At 44.3% G+C, this 14878-nt stretch overlaps 1 long non-coding RNA gene across 1 annotated transcript in view; it reads right to left on the bottom strand.

Annotated features, from left to right (window-relative positions):
- Window positions 1-1505: 1505 nt before the first annotated feature.
- LOC118170300 overlaps window positions 1506-14878 on the bottom strand; it is a 19537-nt gene continuing 6164 nt past the window's right edge. Inside the window, exons 2-3 of the long non-coding RNA XR_004752633.1 lie at window positions 2487-2569; window positions 1506-2377 (exon numbers count right to left, since the gene is read on the bottom strand). This is a non-coding gene — a long non-coding RNA (uncharacterized LOC118170300). The remainder of the gene's footprint in view (window positions 2378-2486; window positions 2570-14878) is intronic.

Raw genomic sequence — 14878 nt, 5'->3', positions numbered from 1 at the left:
AGGTCCACGAGGATCTAGGTGGGCAGTTTTGAGCTCGGGGGAATACTCGTGCCACTTCCCTGCTGGCACTGCCATCAGTACCACAGCTGCCAGCCTCCCTGCGTGGACATCACACCCAGGCAGCCCAGCTCCTCCAAGAGAAGCTGGTAGCAAAAAGGAAGCTCTCTGCTGTGTCTGTACCTGAGCTGAAGCACTTCGCTTAGATGCCTGACTTAGGTACAACAAATGCCTTCACCCAAGTCAGAACCTTTTCCATCTGCTGAGCTGTTTGGTGTGGGCACCTGAAGGGAACGTGGCATGCATCACATGTGAGACCATCCTAAACCATGAGAGGTAACCCAGAACAAACTCCAAACTGCTCTGACATCCATGGGTGGTAACACCCACATGGCCATTCCCACAAGCTGCAGATCGTGCAGCAGTGCAGCCACCACGGAGAGGTAGCTGCATGCTCTTGGACAATGATCAGAAGCAGCTCTGCTTCACAGCCAGCCAGTTTTGCATCTACACATCCATTCCATTCAGATTAATAAATCTGGTCTCAGCTTATGGCTTGGTGCAGGCTCTGAGGATGGAGCTGACAGGCTGGGGGCCGGTGCGCTCCCTGAAAAAGCCTGGGGAAGCTGCTGCTGCGAGGGGCGCACTACAACGCCCAGGGCCACCAGCCCTGCACCGCAAGGAAGTTACTGCCAGCACGTGAGGAAAGCATCATCTCAAAGCTCACAGAAACCAGAAACATTGCTCCCGTATTTGCTCATGCTTAGAAACATGCCCAGACAAATTGTCTTCTAACTTGGGCCTCTGCAGGTGGACTGAATTCCCACAGCACAGGGTGAACACCAGGGAGTGAGGTGGTGGCACCACCGCTGCTCGCAGGTTTGGCCCGTTCTGCTCCCAGCCACATTAGCATCACCTTCCCTCTTGCCTCTGTGAGAAGGCTTGGGTTCCCCCATCCTCCTTTCGTTTTCCTCCACTTCACTCAGTTTTCACTTACTTTACAAGTTTATCTTAGCAGTCGTTAATGATATTCTTACTAAACTTGTCCTTCTTTTGGTCCTTTGCTCAGGCCGGGACCTCTGATAAAAAAAAAAAAAAAATCAGTCTCGAGCCTTAGTGAGTAATATCCTGGTGTGCTTTGTAAATAAACAAACACAAGATCACTCAATAAGCGTCACTCAGCTTTGTTAAACTTCTTACATGTGCAGAAATGCCATTTAGTCCTTCAGTAAATGAAGTGACTCCAAAATAAGGATCCAAGTGCAGTGAACACATTGCTTTAAAATAGAAAAAAAATCAATTTAAAAAAATTATCCTAAGAGGAAAAAACCTCAAGCAAACAAGAAAGCTTAAGCCAACTATAATATGTAGAAACCTAATATCCCCCAAACTGAAAATAACTCCAAAATCCAATAACATAAAAATGCTTTATAAGATTTAAGCTGTGGTTGGTTCCAAAAGGTTCTGCAATGCAGAACCAAGGAAATAACACACAGACGTGCCTTTGCTTTCTGAGTCTTTGCTCCAAGTGACAGCTTTTATTGTAAACTTTTGTTTAGAAACACCAGATTACATGATAACACTCTTCCAAAAGAGGTTATGAAAAGACATGGAGCAATTGCTCTCCAGCAATATTAGGTATAATTAGGTATAGCACAAAAAGAAATTGCCTCGATACACCACAAGTGTCACTTTCATTATGACCAGAAAGAAGGAAAAAATGTAAAAGGTAGTTCTGTACTGGAACAAGCATTCTATGGGAGGCTAAGAAACCTCTTTCTCTGGAAGTTTTTAAACAGCAAAGACAGACTAAGGGCTCTTGATATGGGATCAGAGCAGAGGTGTAGGTGCCACCCCTATTTTCCACAAATCTGTGCGATTCTTGCAGCTTTTCTCAGAGAAAACCTAGTGCATTCTCTCTCAGGGCACATGCACTCACAGGAGATGCAGCCAGGTTTATTTATCCAAGCTGCAGACTTTCCAGAAATGTCTGCAGGTCCCACAGGAACACAACTTAGACACGTTCACACCCTGTTGCCCAGCTGCGTCCATGCTCCCCCATTACCATTGGTTCACATTTCTGTATTTAACAGCTTCTGAGACTAGGGGATGGGCAAGAGCACCAGGTGAGACCACAGCCCCCTGTCCCCAAGACGGTCCATCGCAAGGGCTAGGCATCCATTTCACAGTACTTGAGTATCCACGTTGGGTGCTCCTGACTTGGGAGCTGGGAGGCTTTGACCACCCCCGGCACAGCCACCTCAGGATAACTGTGGGGCTTCGGCAGTGAAACGAACACGCGGTGCAGGAAGGCTGGGGAACCACCTACACTCTGGAACAGACAGGTGCCAGGGAAAAATCTGCAGTCCTGTAACCGAGACTATAAATATACATACATGCACAGACACACAGAGAGCTCGATTCAATTATTAATTCTGCCATTTCCCAGCTTTGAAGGCCTTGATTTTTTGACCTTAACACTTCCTTACCAGATTTATGGGGTGTAAATGTCATTTGCAGTCACTTGTAATTTTACGATACATTCTGGATCCAACACCTACTAGCCGACTCCCTGCCAAAAGGCAATATTTTTGTATAAAATGTGATCAAAAAAACATTCAGCTACATAAATATATACATACATACACAAGGGTTGGGTGCTGTTTTTTTTAAGTGTCTCAGTGTGGAAAGACGGAATTTGGCAAGAAGAGAGTCTTCAAACAAGAACAGCCTCTGTGCGTTTGCGGTGAAAACTGGGTTTGATTTGATCCAGTTCTAAGTGTTTTAATATCACACATCGGGCATGCAGTGTTCACACTGTGCCATTTTGAAGTCATTTTCGGAGTCTTACCAAGCCTGGGCTGCTGCACAGCACATGCCTTCACTGTGCAGGGAACACACATCTTTCCCCCCCAAGAGCAGCACTGAAGGCAGAAGGCTTTTCCCTCAAGTGTGTGCTGCAAACTGTGCAGCTGAAAACTTCACGCTCCCAGCAAAGGAAGAAGTTTTGGCATCCATCTGTCCCAGAACTCAATGAGCATGGTTTCAGTGGGAGGAGAAACGATCGGAGATGTGAGAGAGACTGAGAGCTGTTATTTTTTTTACATTTGGAGGAAGGTTGAGATATGCCTTTGTCTGAAAGTTTCTCTCACTGAGGACATTATAGATACCCGTTCACAGCCCAGGAAGACAGAGATCTCATCTAAAGGGAATCACAGCCAAAGAACCAGCCCCACAGCCAGGACCCTTAGGGCAGCCTTAGTGAGCCTTGTGTACGGGTGGCATGTGGACCAAGACCATCAGAATAACAAGCCTGGAGGATCTGAGGGGTTAGCAGGAGCTAACATTGCAGCCAGGCTTCAGGGCCCTTCCTACAAGCACAGCTACACAAGAAAAATCCCCTCTGCACTACCCAGTCACTGCAGAACAGTTCCTGCAGTCTTCCCTTGGACTGCCCCACCAGCTCCCACTGCGCTGCCAAGCAGGGAGTCCAAGTAGCCTCTGGTTCACCACATCCTCCTTTCTGCAGCATGTTCACAGCTGAAGCCATGCTGCAAGTCCCAGGGGGACAAAAACGCTCAGGGAGCAGAGGCGACATCTCTGAACTTCAGTGGCTGCATGTCTTGGCTTTCAAAGAAACAGCCTCTCTCCCTCTCCCTTCACAGAAGAAACATTTCCAAACACGTTAAGCTTTTACGTATTTTTTTTTTCCTGAAGTTAATGAATTTCTATTGTTTTCTTGTCAATTATTTATTCATTAAAACAAGGCTTGCATGAAATGCAGGAAACCCAGCAAGCCTATGGAGGCTTCCGCGTGGCATGGCAGTATGAGGTGTGAGCAGTGGGACTGCAGCAGGGCAGCGACCATACCCAAGCCCCGCCGCAGCACAGGGTCCCTGGTGAGGGCCCAGGCAAGGAGGACACCTCCGGGCCAGGGGGGGACAGCCCAAGAGGCCGCCTCCAGCAGCTGCCAGCCAGGGGACGCCAGCACCACCACACATTTGGGCAGACCCACCGGGTGGGAGGCACGAAGACCTTCATTAGCAAGAAACGCAGTTCCTCCTCCACAGATTTGGGAACAGATCATAGCAACCAGATAATCACTTATTCCATTTACGTTGCATGAGCTCTGTCAAACACGGATTAATAAATCTAGACTGCGGTTAGCTACGACTTCAGCCCGAGGCAAAGGCAACGCAGCCATCCCCTTTAGATGCAGGGCAGTGGCCACAACGGGCCCAGCGCTGCCGGCAGGGGCAAGCAGCCCTCGAGGGTTCGGTTCCTACAGAAACAAGACGGAAGGTGGAAGAAAAGCAGCATTATTAATCCCTTTCACAAAAGTAAACCACAGAAATTTGCAGTCTGCTCAAACTCAGTCTGCTGTGCAGCTGGGAACCGATCTCTTATCTCGAGTGCCAGTCTAGTGCCTAAACCACAAAAGCGCTCTTTCCTCCACTCCTTCAACATGCAAATGGAGTATAATTGTATAGGCATGCTTACCATAAACAGCTAGCAGAACTTGGCATCGTGCTAATGGGATTTTTATTAGCCAAATATTTCTTTGGTAACCAGGTCAAAGAATCACGTTCTCTTTTGTTTCCTGTTATGAAATGAAACTGAAAAAATATGCCACTTAAAAAAAATAAAATAAGAAGAAGCCCAACCAGTCCTTTTTTCATAAAGAAAACAATATGCTTAATGCAGAATAAACCACATTTTATGAAAAGAGGTCATCTTTGGGGGGAGGGAGAGAAACAATTGAAAAGAAAAAAATGTGGCACAAGAGGGAATTATTTTTTTTTTTTCTTATGGAAAGTATTTACATGTTTATTTTAAGCCTAACATAAATGTAAATATTTTAAACAAACAAAAACACACCAGGGGTAACAATAGAGTATTGTTTTTTTTATGTTGAATAAAAAACTGCCAGGACAGTGCATGTATATTTTTAAACATGCTGCTTCAAAAAGCAGGATGCAAGGGATGTTGCATCTTTAATTTTTCTGTTAATTATGGATTGAGCATTGTTGTGAGTCTTGTCCTCAAAACCCAGCTCAGAAAATAAGAGCAGATGCTCATACCCAGGTTTGGCTCATGTGGGAATTGAACAGAACATATTGGTTTATAATTAATGTAATTTGTTGGATTATCTTTTGTGAAGGAGCTAAGGTAAACAACCTTGCAGCATTGTAGTGAGATTCTTCTGCACTCCGAGCCTCTGTACTTGATGGAGGATGATAATAAAACTACCCTTCCTCCTGGATTGCAGGGAGATTTGGAAATGTCTGTCACATTCAAACATATTTTAATTAACTCAAAGGAAAGAATTAGGCTACAGACCCTAAAGCAAATTACAAATAGTGTTTAAAATCTGAGCTACTGATTCCCCAATTGGCTATTCTGATTAACTGAATTCTCTCCTCGAGTTTGCTGTGCTTTTGTCATGGGGCAAAGATGAAGGAAGACTGTGCTTCCTCCTCCCTGGCTGGCACTCCTGGCCAGCCACACAGTGCACCAGCAAGTATGGCCCCAAGTGGCAACTTAAAGAAAAAAATACAAAATCATGCAACACTTTCCAAAAAAGACTTCTCTCCAAGAACACTCACGGTTTTCATAAGCATTAATGAACAATGTCTTGGTCTCCGGGGAGGTGGGGGAATGGAAAAAAAAAAAAATCACAACACTGTGTGATCTTTACTTATGGGGGCAGGAGCAGAGAATGATTGCAGATGTATCAGCCAAAAGCTAGGTTGTGAGCCCCTGGACAACAGCACCCATCTGGACTTCAAACTTCCACAGTAGCCTGTAGCTTTATTTCTCCACGCTTCACAAAGCAGAAAAAAAAGTCTGAATGAAGAAGTTTAAGGAGATGGTTGAAGCTTGCTGTCTTTTCAGGCTCCCACAGAACATCTTTTAAACCTTCTATGTGTTTAATTTCCCCTCCCTTCAAAGCACTCCTGAGGTCACCTTGCTGTACCAGCGATGCCAGCATGCTGTCCCCCTTCAGCGGCACTGACAGGTGTGAAGGAGGGGCTGCCAGAAAGCTGGCCCAGAGCTGTCAGAAGAGTTTCTGAGCCAAACACACGTGCTGTGGACCCTTCTCCTTAAAGGGCTTCCTTCAGCAGCAATCATCTGCCTCATATAAGCTGTGAGGTCTGACTGCCTTCGGTCACAGTTGGGCTGCTGCCTCACCGCACCCATTTTGCCCTACAGAAGCCACAGCCTGCAACTCAGCTGGGAGATGGCCAGTGGAAGAGGTTTAAACAAAAGCTGAGTACCAACCATTTGGCCTGCTCTTTAAAGACAAGAAGGCAACATGGGGTGGATGTTTCCTGTCAGGACCACCACGAGTTAGTGCTGCTAAGGTTCATTAACATGGCCATCCTCTTCTAGTGGTGGGGGGCAGGAATGGCTTTAAAATTAGACATTCCTTACTGCACCAGCCGCACTTGTTTTCAGGTTCCGCCAAGACTTGGAGAGGCTTTCCCACCACAGCTGCAAGGGCTGGTCAGTACCTTGGAGATCAGCTGTCCCTTTTCTGATTCTGCTTTCCCAGATCCCGGGGGGGGGGGGGGCGCCCCGAAGCACTTCCACATGCCAGGAGTGCAACACACAAACCAATTGGTCTGCCAAAGGTTTTGACTCGAAATAAGAAGTCAGCTGCTCCCTAAACTGCACGTGCAGAATATTTTTGAGATCAGTCTTTCGTGGATATGTCACACTTCTGCAGCTTTCTGAGACAGGCAATAGCACAGAGTTTGGGATACTTGTACGAGTTTAAAGTCTTAAGTGAAGTAGATTTCCAGCTCAGAAATGTACATTGCTAATGAGCTACAGGCACAGCTGATACCGTAATAGTTCCATCCTGTATTCAACAAGAACAATGCTCATTCATGGGGAACCAATCTTATCAGATTGGTAACTTTATCTTGAATATCATGTTCAAATTTTCATATCCTTATAAATTAAGAAATACTAGAATGAAGTGACCAGATGTTCAAGTCTCCTTTACAGCACATTCATTACCAGGCACACATTTAAGATGCATGCAAGTCTGCTAGGACATTTCTCTGCAGAGGTTCAGCAATCAGTCCTCTCAGTGTCATCTGGCTTTGCTAGCACAAAGCCTTCAGCACCTCATCCCAGAACAAACTTCTGCCTCCATCCACCACTACATCATCCCAGGACCACTAACGTACCAAATCACTTCCAGAGGACTTGGGAAAGAGAGAGCACCATTTCTCCTTTCAAGCCAGAGCTGGAGGAAGAGAGTAGATGGGGATTTAAGTTAAGAGGCTGGTGAAAGATCTTGCCTCATGAGAAAGAGCCATGGGTTTATTGACAGTCTCCATCCTCTTTGTTATAATCTAGCACTGCATTCAAAGGGCCAAAAGCTCTTGCAACCTCATTTTTCCTTTAATGCAGGTTTTTGTTCCACGTTAGACAACTGCTAGCCCTGGCTGTTGGGCCCTTCATCTGTCTTTACAATGCTAACAACTGCATCTGACTCTCAGTGCCTCTGAGAATATAACCATAGCGTGTAAGTTTAAGTGCTCAGACACTAATAGCAGCAAATATCTGTACACACACACACTTTCCCTTTGATAGCTTACTTTTTTTTTTTCCTGAAAGATGTGGAATGTAACTCTAATATGATTATAATTAATGAGAAATTTAAGGTAAACATACTGGTCCCTGTAAGTGAGAAATCCTGAGGACTGGCCTACAGAACATCTTAAATCACTTATTACTCTCCTTTTTCCTTCTGCTATTCTAATGCCAAAAGAACATCTTCTTTTCAAATTTTGTAAAAGGAAAAAATATAAACCAAACAGGCTGTTCTCTGGCTGAGACCTTGGACTCTTTGGCACCTAATATAACAACAAAAAAATAATTTCATATCATACTGGCAATAGCTTATATTAAAATTGCATTCTTGCTGCTTTGACTTTACTGTACATGGATTTTTTTGTGATATGTAAGTACTCAACACTGGATTTTATTTTTTTTTTTTTAAGCTAGCATTCCCTCTGTCAGTTCAATACAATAGACGGGACTAGCATTTTCCTACTTGTTCACATATCCATGAAATCCTCAGTTTAGTTTTGTTGCTCTAAGTTTTGTTGCTCTAAGCACAGCACAATCCCAGTAGACACTCCAAGTGTGACCCTCACCCTCTTCCCTCCAAGAATGGTTTCTATTGCCCAGAAGCCTTAATGCTGGGGACAAACCTTAGGCTGGAGGCCTGCAGATGACTGACAATATGCCCACAACAAAAGCTTGCCCCTTTTCATCTTATATGAAACCAGAGGATAGCAAAGCTCCACAGAAGGCAGAAGGAAGGAGGGGTCCTGGAGGTGAGCATCACTATTAAAAAGCAAGGCAGATTCCCTTCGAGACACAGAAACTCAGGGCGACTGCTCTGTTCCTCTTCCTACTGCTCACCAGCCACCACCATTCAGGAGACACGAATGATGAGACAATAGCTGCATTTCATTGGCTATGCCACAGCCACTGCTGGCATCTTTCCTCTACTTTTCTGTACCCTCTTCCATCCCAGCTGAGGGAGTTTCATGTCTGCACATCCGCAGAAATTGTAAGGAAGCAACACCCCTTTGTACATGACCTCTCCTCCTTCCCAGCCAACCCCAGAACCACCCCTTCCCCATGTTTGTTACCTTCATCTCAAAAACAGTTAAAGCAAACGTGGATGCAGTTTGTAGTGGCCATCCTCCCTCCATTTGACAACTCTGGTCACCTTTGATGCAGAAAGCCTGCATCACTGCAAGAACATGCAGTCCCAAAGTCCAAAAGGAACCAGGCATGGATTTCTAGTATAGACACTCTCTCTGAAGCCGACACGAGGTTTTACAGTCTCAGCAGATACCAAAAGCATTAATTGCTCATGCTGTTTACTGTTGTTTTTTTTTGTAAGTATTTGATCCAATGTTGGTTTGCCTTTTTCTCCTGGGAGTGGGTGGATAGTCTTTTCATTACAACACTAATAAGAAAATTTCGTATTTACTGAAAATACAATTATTTCATTTTTAAGTATCCTTTATTTCCTGCCTCCATACATTCCACAATGGGATTAGAATCTGGGAAGGCAAGGAGCATTTATGTGAAAGGGTCACGTCCTCAAAAAAAGGGGAGGGGATGAATGAAAGAGAGAGAAATCAGGTTTTGCTTTTAACTCCTCTATCTTGGATCCTGTTACTATTGTGTTAGTAAATAAAGTGGGCTGGGGCACTGGGAGGTGAAACATAGGAATCACTTACTCAGCTGGACCAAGGAGATGAAAGCATCTGACCAAGCCAAACTGGTTTGTGGTTTTTCCCCATAAAGGTTGCCACTTCAGAATGGTACCAAGTTTTTACTGGAAATTCAACATTTGTTGACCAAAATGTTTTTAGCGGTCTTCGAAACTGAAAAATCGCAAGGCAGAAGTTTTACACCTTGATGTGGTAAATTAGCAAAGAAAATGCAGAGTTGTGGAGAAAGCAGTGTAAAAAAAAAAAAAAACACAACAACAACAACAACCAAAATGACTAGAGTCGCTACAGTTTTTCCCCCAACATCAGAATGTCACATACATTGCCTGCAGTCATTCATTAGCAGAGGAACAGTTGTCTCCATTTGGTGGAGCACGTGTGCCTCGGGCCAGGCAGGAGGCATCTGCACTCTTGAGCAAGGAAGCCTGCAGTTGTGCACATCATCACCCGGCAAAGACAGCCATCTCAGAGCTCTGTCTTCAACCCAGAGGTCTAATTCAGTAGTCTCCTAAACTGCATTTTCAGACAAAGGAAAACACCATTGGCCTTCAGCTTGTTCTAAGATTAGATCTGACAAAAGGAAAGGGTAAAGAAAGTTCAAGAATTTCATTGTTCCCATTTTTCACACAGGAAAAGATGACATCTGGAAGTCAAAATGTCTCTTTTTGCAAACAAGCTTCTTTGGATCCAGCATCCCCTGAGTATCTGCCTTACAGGTATATTAAAGGGTCACTACATGGGGCGGTTCAATCCGTGAGGACACTGTCTCAGTAAAAAGAGGATGTCCCAGGCCTGGTGCCACAGCACAGGCATGTTCTTAGCATGGCATGTTTCTCCTTCATGAGACCCAGTGTTGGGAACAGTGCACTAAGATTTGCTTAGTGGTTTGCAACATATGGGCAGAGATGCAAAGTGTTGCCGATCAGTAGATGCCTGGGCCACCATTTGGCATCCTCAAGGTTAAAATTGCTGCCTGGAACTCAACACAAACCCGGAGTAAAACGTGCCTCTCCACAGACAGGCTGTGCTTCATATACTAGCCTGACTTCCCAAGTTAAAGTGCAGCTCTTGTCTAATGCATGGCAATAACCTGATGCCCATGAAAATAGTAAAGGTACTAGAAGTACAGTTTGGACACTCAGGGAAATGGCATGCTGCCTATCTACAACATACAAGAGGTCACTGCAGCTTTAGAAGCACCTAATGCTTATTTTTGCAAACATTTATGAACTTCATGAGCAAGCAAATTTCAGAACCAGCGGACCAAGAGACCATACCTACCCTGCAGGTATGGCAGGCTGCATACAGGATGAGGTGAAGCTGTCTCTAAGATCTGCAGCTTAGCACTAAGAATTTTGACCCTGTGTTGCCTTTAGAAGAAAGAAAAGATTGGATGTTGGAGGAGGGAAATAAAAGCTAAAAAACAGATTGATTCAGCACTTTTTTCACCTTCCTTGATTATCGCACGTGATCACCATCTAAAAATTATTTCCCTGAAGAATCCCAGTAAGAACAATAGCCCAGCTTCAGGCTGGCACAACAAAAGCAAAGCAAGGGGAGAACGTGCAGTCAACTACTAAGGAAGCTGGAGTGACTTTCTGTAACAGGAAGCCCTGGCCATATACAGAATAGACGTAATAAATTTACTTTAAACCATACTTCATCACATTCTCACTTTGCACATGCACTTCCCAACGACCAGCTTTATGCATTCTGTCACTGTGCACACAGGAGAAAGAACACTTTCAAATTCAAAGAAATGTTCCCCATGCCTGCTTACAGGAGGTAGCAGTGGTTCAAATGGGAAGCTGTGTACTCTTCAGCAGCAAATTGCACACAATTATATATTTTCTTAAGGCACCTTCGCGTTATTAAAGACTCTTTAAAGGAAAGAAAACTGAACACCATTTAAGTACATGGCTGCACAACTACACTACGCACTAGAACAGAAATTGATGATTCTGCTCTTTTGCTCATCCTGTACTAACCAGCACAAGAGATGCAGGAACAACATCAAAGCATCTGCAGACATTTCTCTCAATCTTCCTGATATATGCCTCCAACAAGTTCACAGAAATGCAGAAGTAACAGATCTTACAACACTTATTTACCAAAACATAATTTCTGATAGCCTTCTAGACAAAGCATTTATAACCAATATTTGGACATGTTGTCAGAAACAAAGAGACAATTTCTCTGACGCTTTCTTGGGGTTTTGCTTTTAGAAAAAAAATAGCAAACAAGTAGACATGAGATGTTCAGCTAGTGTAAGAGAAGGCAGTTCCACCAGCTGAAGACTGGGCCACATGTTTTCTCTAAAACAGACCACAGAATGTTACTTAGCACAATCAACTGCTCAAATCTAGCAGGGAAGATTAATGCTGCTGTTTGATTATAACCCCAAGAGTTTGTTCCTGAAATACAAACTTTGACTGTGAGGGAATACAGGAATATAATTAATTTTTGGCTTTGTTTTAACACTAAGGTTCCTGAAGGGGGGGAAGAGAGTGATATGTACTCATTGCACTAGAGAGAGCCTGGAACATGCCAAGTCTATTTTAGTCCCTTGCCTCATGGTACATCTCCGAGGAAAGAGGAAACTTTGGTTTAATACCAAAGCTGAACCTAGACTACAGTTCCCAAAAAAATCTTTCCTCTCCCTCTCTTGGCTCTTTTCTGAGTTTTCTCCCTCTGCCTTGGATGCCAGGTGCATCTTTTAGCTTGCTGCCCTTTTGGCTCACAAAGCACTCTCAGCCTTTAGCCTGTTGGTTGCGTCCCCTGGGATGCTTCAGCCACTCCATGCAGTGTCCCTGCCAACCTCTCCAAGGAGGATTTCTCTTTGGGGCACCCCCTCCCATGGGCCAGCACCACCAGGTTAGTCATTGCAGAGGCTGTAGCCACCTCTTCCACAGCTGGTCACCCAGCCAGGAGGGTCAAAGCTAGCCCACAAACTGCTTAAAGGTTTGCATTAGCACAGGCACAGTGAGCAGCTGCCCTGAGGAACACATGCTGTCCTTCCCATTCCCACCTCATCAAGAGCATCCAAATTCAACAGTTTTAGGTCTTGTGGACATTAGGGACCAAGTAAGCCAATAAATGCCATCATGTATGGGAGTGACATGACTGAAGGCAAGTCTGGGAGATGGTTCCCTGAAGTCCTAAGGGACAACCTGTGAATGCAGCAGTTATAAGCCAGTTTATCTGGAGGATCACCAAACAACCCCAAAGAACAATGTCCCTTAAACCTCTGCCAGCTAGCTAAAGATACTGTAACTCAATGCGACCAATTGCTCTTGTTAATGAACAGACAGATGGAATAACATGAAGGAGCACTACCTTTGAAAGTGACATCAAAACTAAACTTCTACTGGCTTCACTGGCAATTGTGCTCCTAGTAGTAACTTCACTTAAACCAATCTTGGTTATTTGTGTAGATTATTAACTATCAGATGTTACCGGCTTCCTGGAGCATGGATATCATTTTCATGCTGCCACGTGCACCTACAGAGTATTTGAGCCTACTTTAAACAAATCTGCAGCTGTAACTGAAAAAAGTATGAATTATTGGAAGTTTAGAAGAAATCTTAATTACTTCCAACCAAGGTCCAAAAGATTTAGTTAAAATACTCCTTAGAGTGTACACAGCACATTCAAGAATACTGGCTATTCTCCAAAGGTTTGTATCTGCTAAGCTTAAAAATTCATGTAAGTCTTTAAAATTAATGCTGTATAACCATGTGTATCCTCTAGAACCACAGCAATTACAATAAAAGTGCTTTAATTTGTTATCAAGTGCTTTCCATCATAACGTGACATTAAGCACCAAAGCATTTAATAATTATCCCATTACTATAATGTATTAATGATATTTCCAAATATTTATGCTAGAAGATAAGGTGGTTTTCAGTTCTCACTTCCCTTACAAACATAAATTGTTTGAGAGGTTCTTGATACAGGTCACATCCTCAGATTTCTCTGGCAGCTGTTTCTTTTTCAGACTAGAATAAGAAAAGACAACAAAAGCAAAATCTTCTCTAATTCATAGCTATGCGACAGGAAAACATCATCCCCTTTACAAAGCAAGTCCCCAGTCTTGAAGCCTTGCACAGATGCTGAACTTTGAATTCAATAGGCTTAGTCATGTGCATCAAATCAAGCATAAACTTCAGTCCCCACAGCTTCAAACTTGACCTATCCAACAAATAAACTCCAAGATACTAGCTGTATGTTTCTTCATCTGGCTTCACACATACCAGATCAAAAATGCCACACATGCATGAGAGCACTTCAACATTTTGAATACAGAACTAGCGCAGAGCAAGGAATTGCAACAAAACATCTTTCCTACAGCACCCAAAGCAAAATAGTGACTGTAACCCAAATCCTGCAGGTTTTGTTTCTGATCGGAGGAAAGGTCTACCCCACTGAGCTGAGTAGGGACAGTTTCCTCCCCATCTCTCAGGTGAGTATAAGGGAGAAAGCTTGGCACACTGTGGTTTTATCCCATTTTTATTGGTGTTAGCCAGCGACACCATGACAGGGAGAGATGTACAGACCCTTCTTCCTTCCCACAGTCTGTCTTCCCATTCATCAGCTGAGATTTCAGCTCCTCATCTCAGACCCACCCTTAGTCTGAGCCACTAGGGACAGCCTACGCCCAAATGCCTATGCCTTGGCAGAAGATGACTGGCTCAGCTCTTCTCCATTTCCATGGTACTGGTCTGATCCTAGGTAGGACTTGAGTGGATCTGTGTAGACACAGGTGCACAAACATGCTCATCAGCTTGGGACCAGAACCCTCCTGCTGCTCCAGTGCTCTGCATCAGCAGAGCTCTTGGTGCCCTCAAACCTCACCCTTTGAGAGAGGCACAGGGATGTTGTCTCACTGAGAGGAAGAACAACACTGAACTTCTTTTGTCTCCTTTCAGAGCAAAGAGCAGGCACAGGAGAGGAAAGAAAGGAAACTTTCACCTCCCTGATTATAACTCTCTGCCAGAAACCAAGAGACCCCCTCATTCACCAGCTCCTTACACTTCCAAAACAAACCAAAACAAAATACTTAAGAAAGGAAAAGGAAAGGAGACAACAGACCTCTCTTCCTAACAGTGACATTTGTCTAGGGTTTCAAGTCTAGCAACAGGTCTGAACAGTTTGTTTTAAGAACTGTGAAGACATCTGCAGTTGGTACTGCCTAGCTTTCAGGGAAGTTAATCCAAAGAGCTCTGAAGCCATTATTTTAATTTTTCTGTGCTGTTGTTTTCCTACTGGTGCACCAAATACAGCTGTGGGGTCCTCCCAGAGCTAGCTGCAGGGCTGCGCTGTCCCACCACCACTTAGAGCAAACACGTGTGCTGTCTGTGCCTGGCCAGGACGAACACACATGCGTGGCATTCCCTGCTTGCAGGGCTCACAGCCAGCACAGAAAGCCTAAGGGCAGCCCTGTTTCACCACGCAGCGAGCGATCACAGTGGCCTCCTAACCACGTGAGCTTTTATAGAGGAAGCAAGCAAGGAACCACAAAGTAACTGAAGCAGCAAGACAGTGAGATGGCTGTGAACTTTTGGGAGGCCTCACACATTGCAAAAGACATTTTTGTCGAGAAACATTGC

Source organism: Oxyura jamaicensis, chromosome 7, assembly GCF_011077185.1.
Source record: "Oxyura jamaicensis isolate SHBP4307 breed ruddy duck chromosome 7, BPBGC_Ojam_1.0, whole genome shotgun sequence".
Classification (NCBI taxonomy): Eukaryota; Metazoa; Chordata; class Aves; order Anseriformes; family Anatidae; genus Oxyura; species Oxyura jamaicensis.
This window is presented reverse-complemented; position numbering and strand designations above follow the sequence as displayed.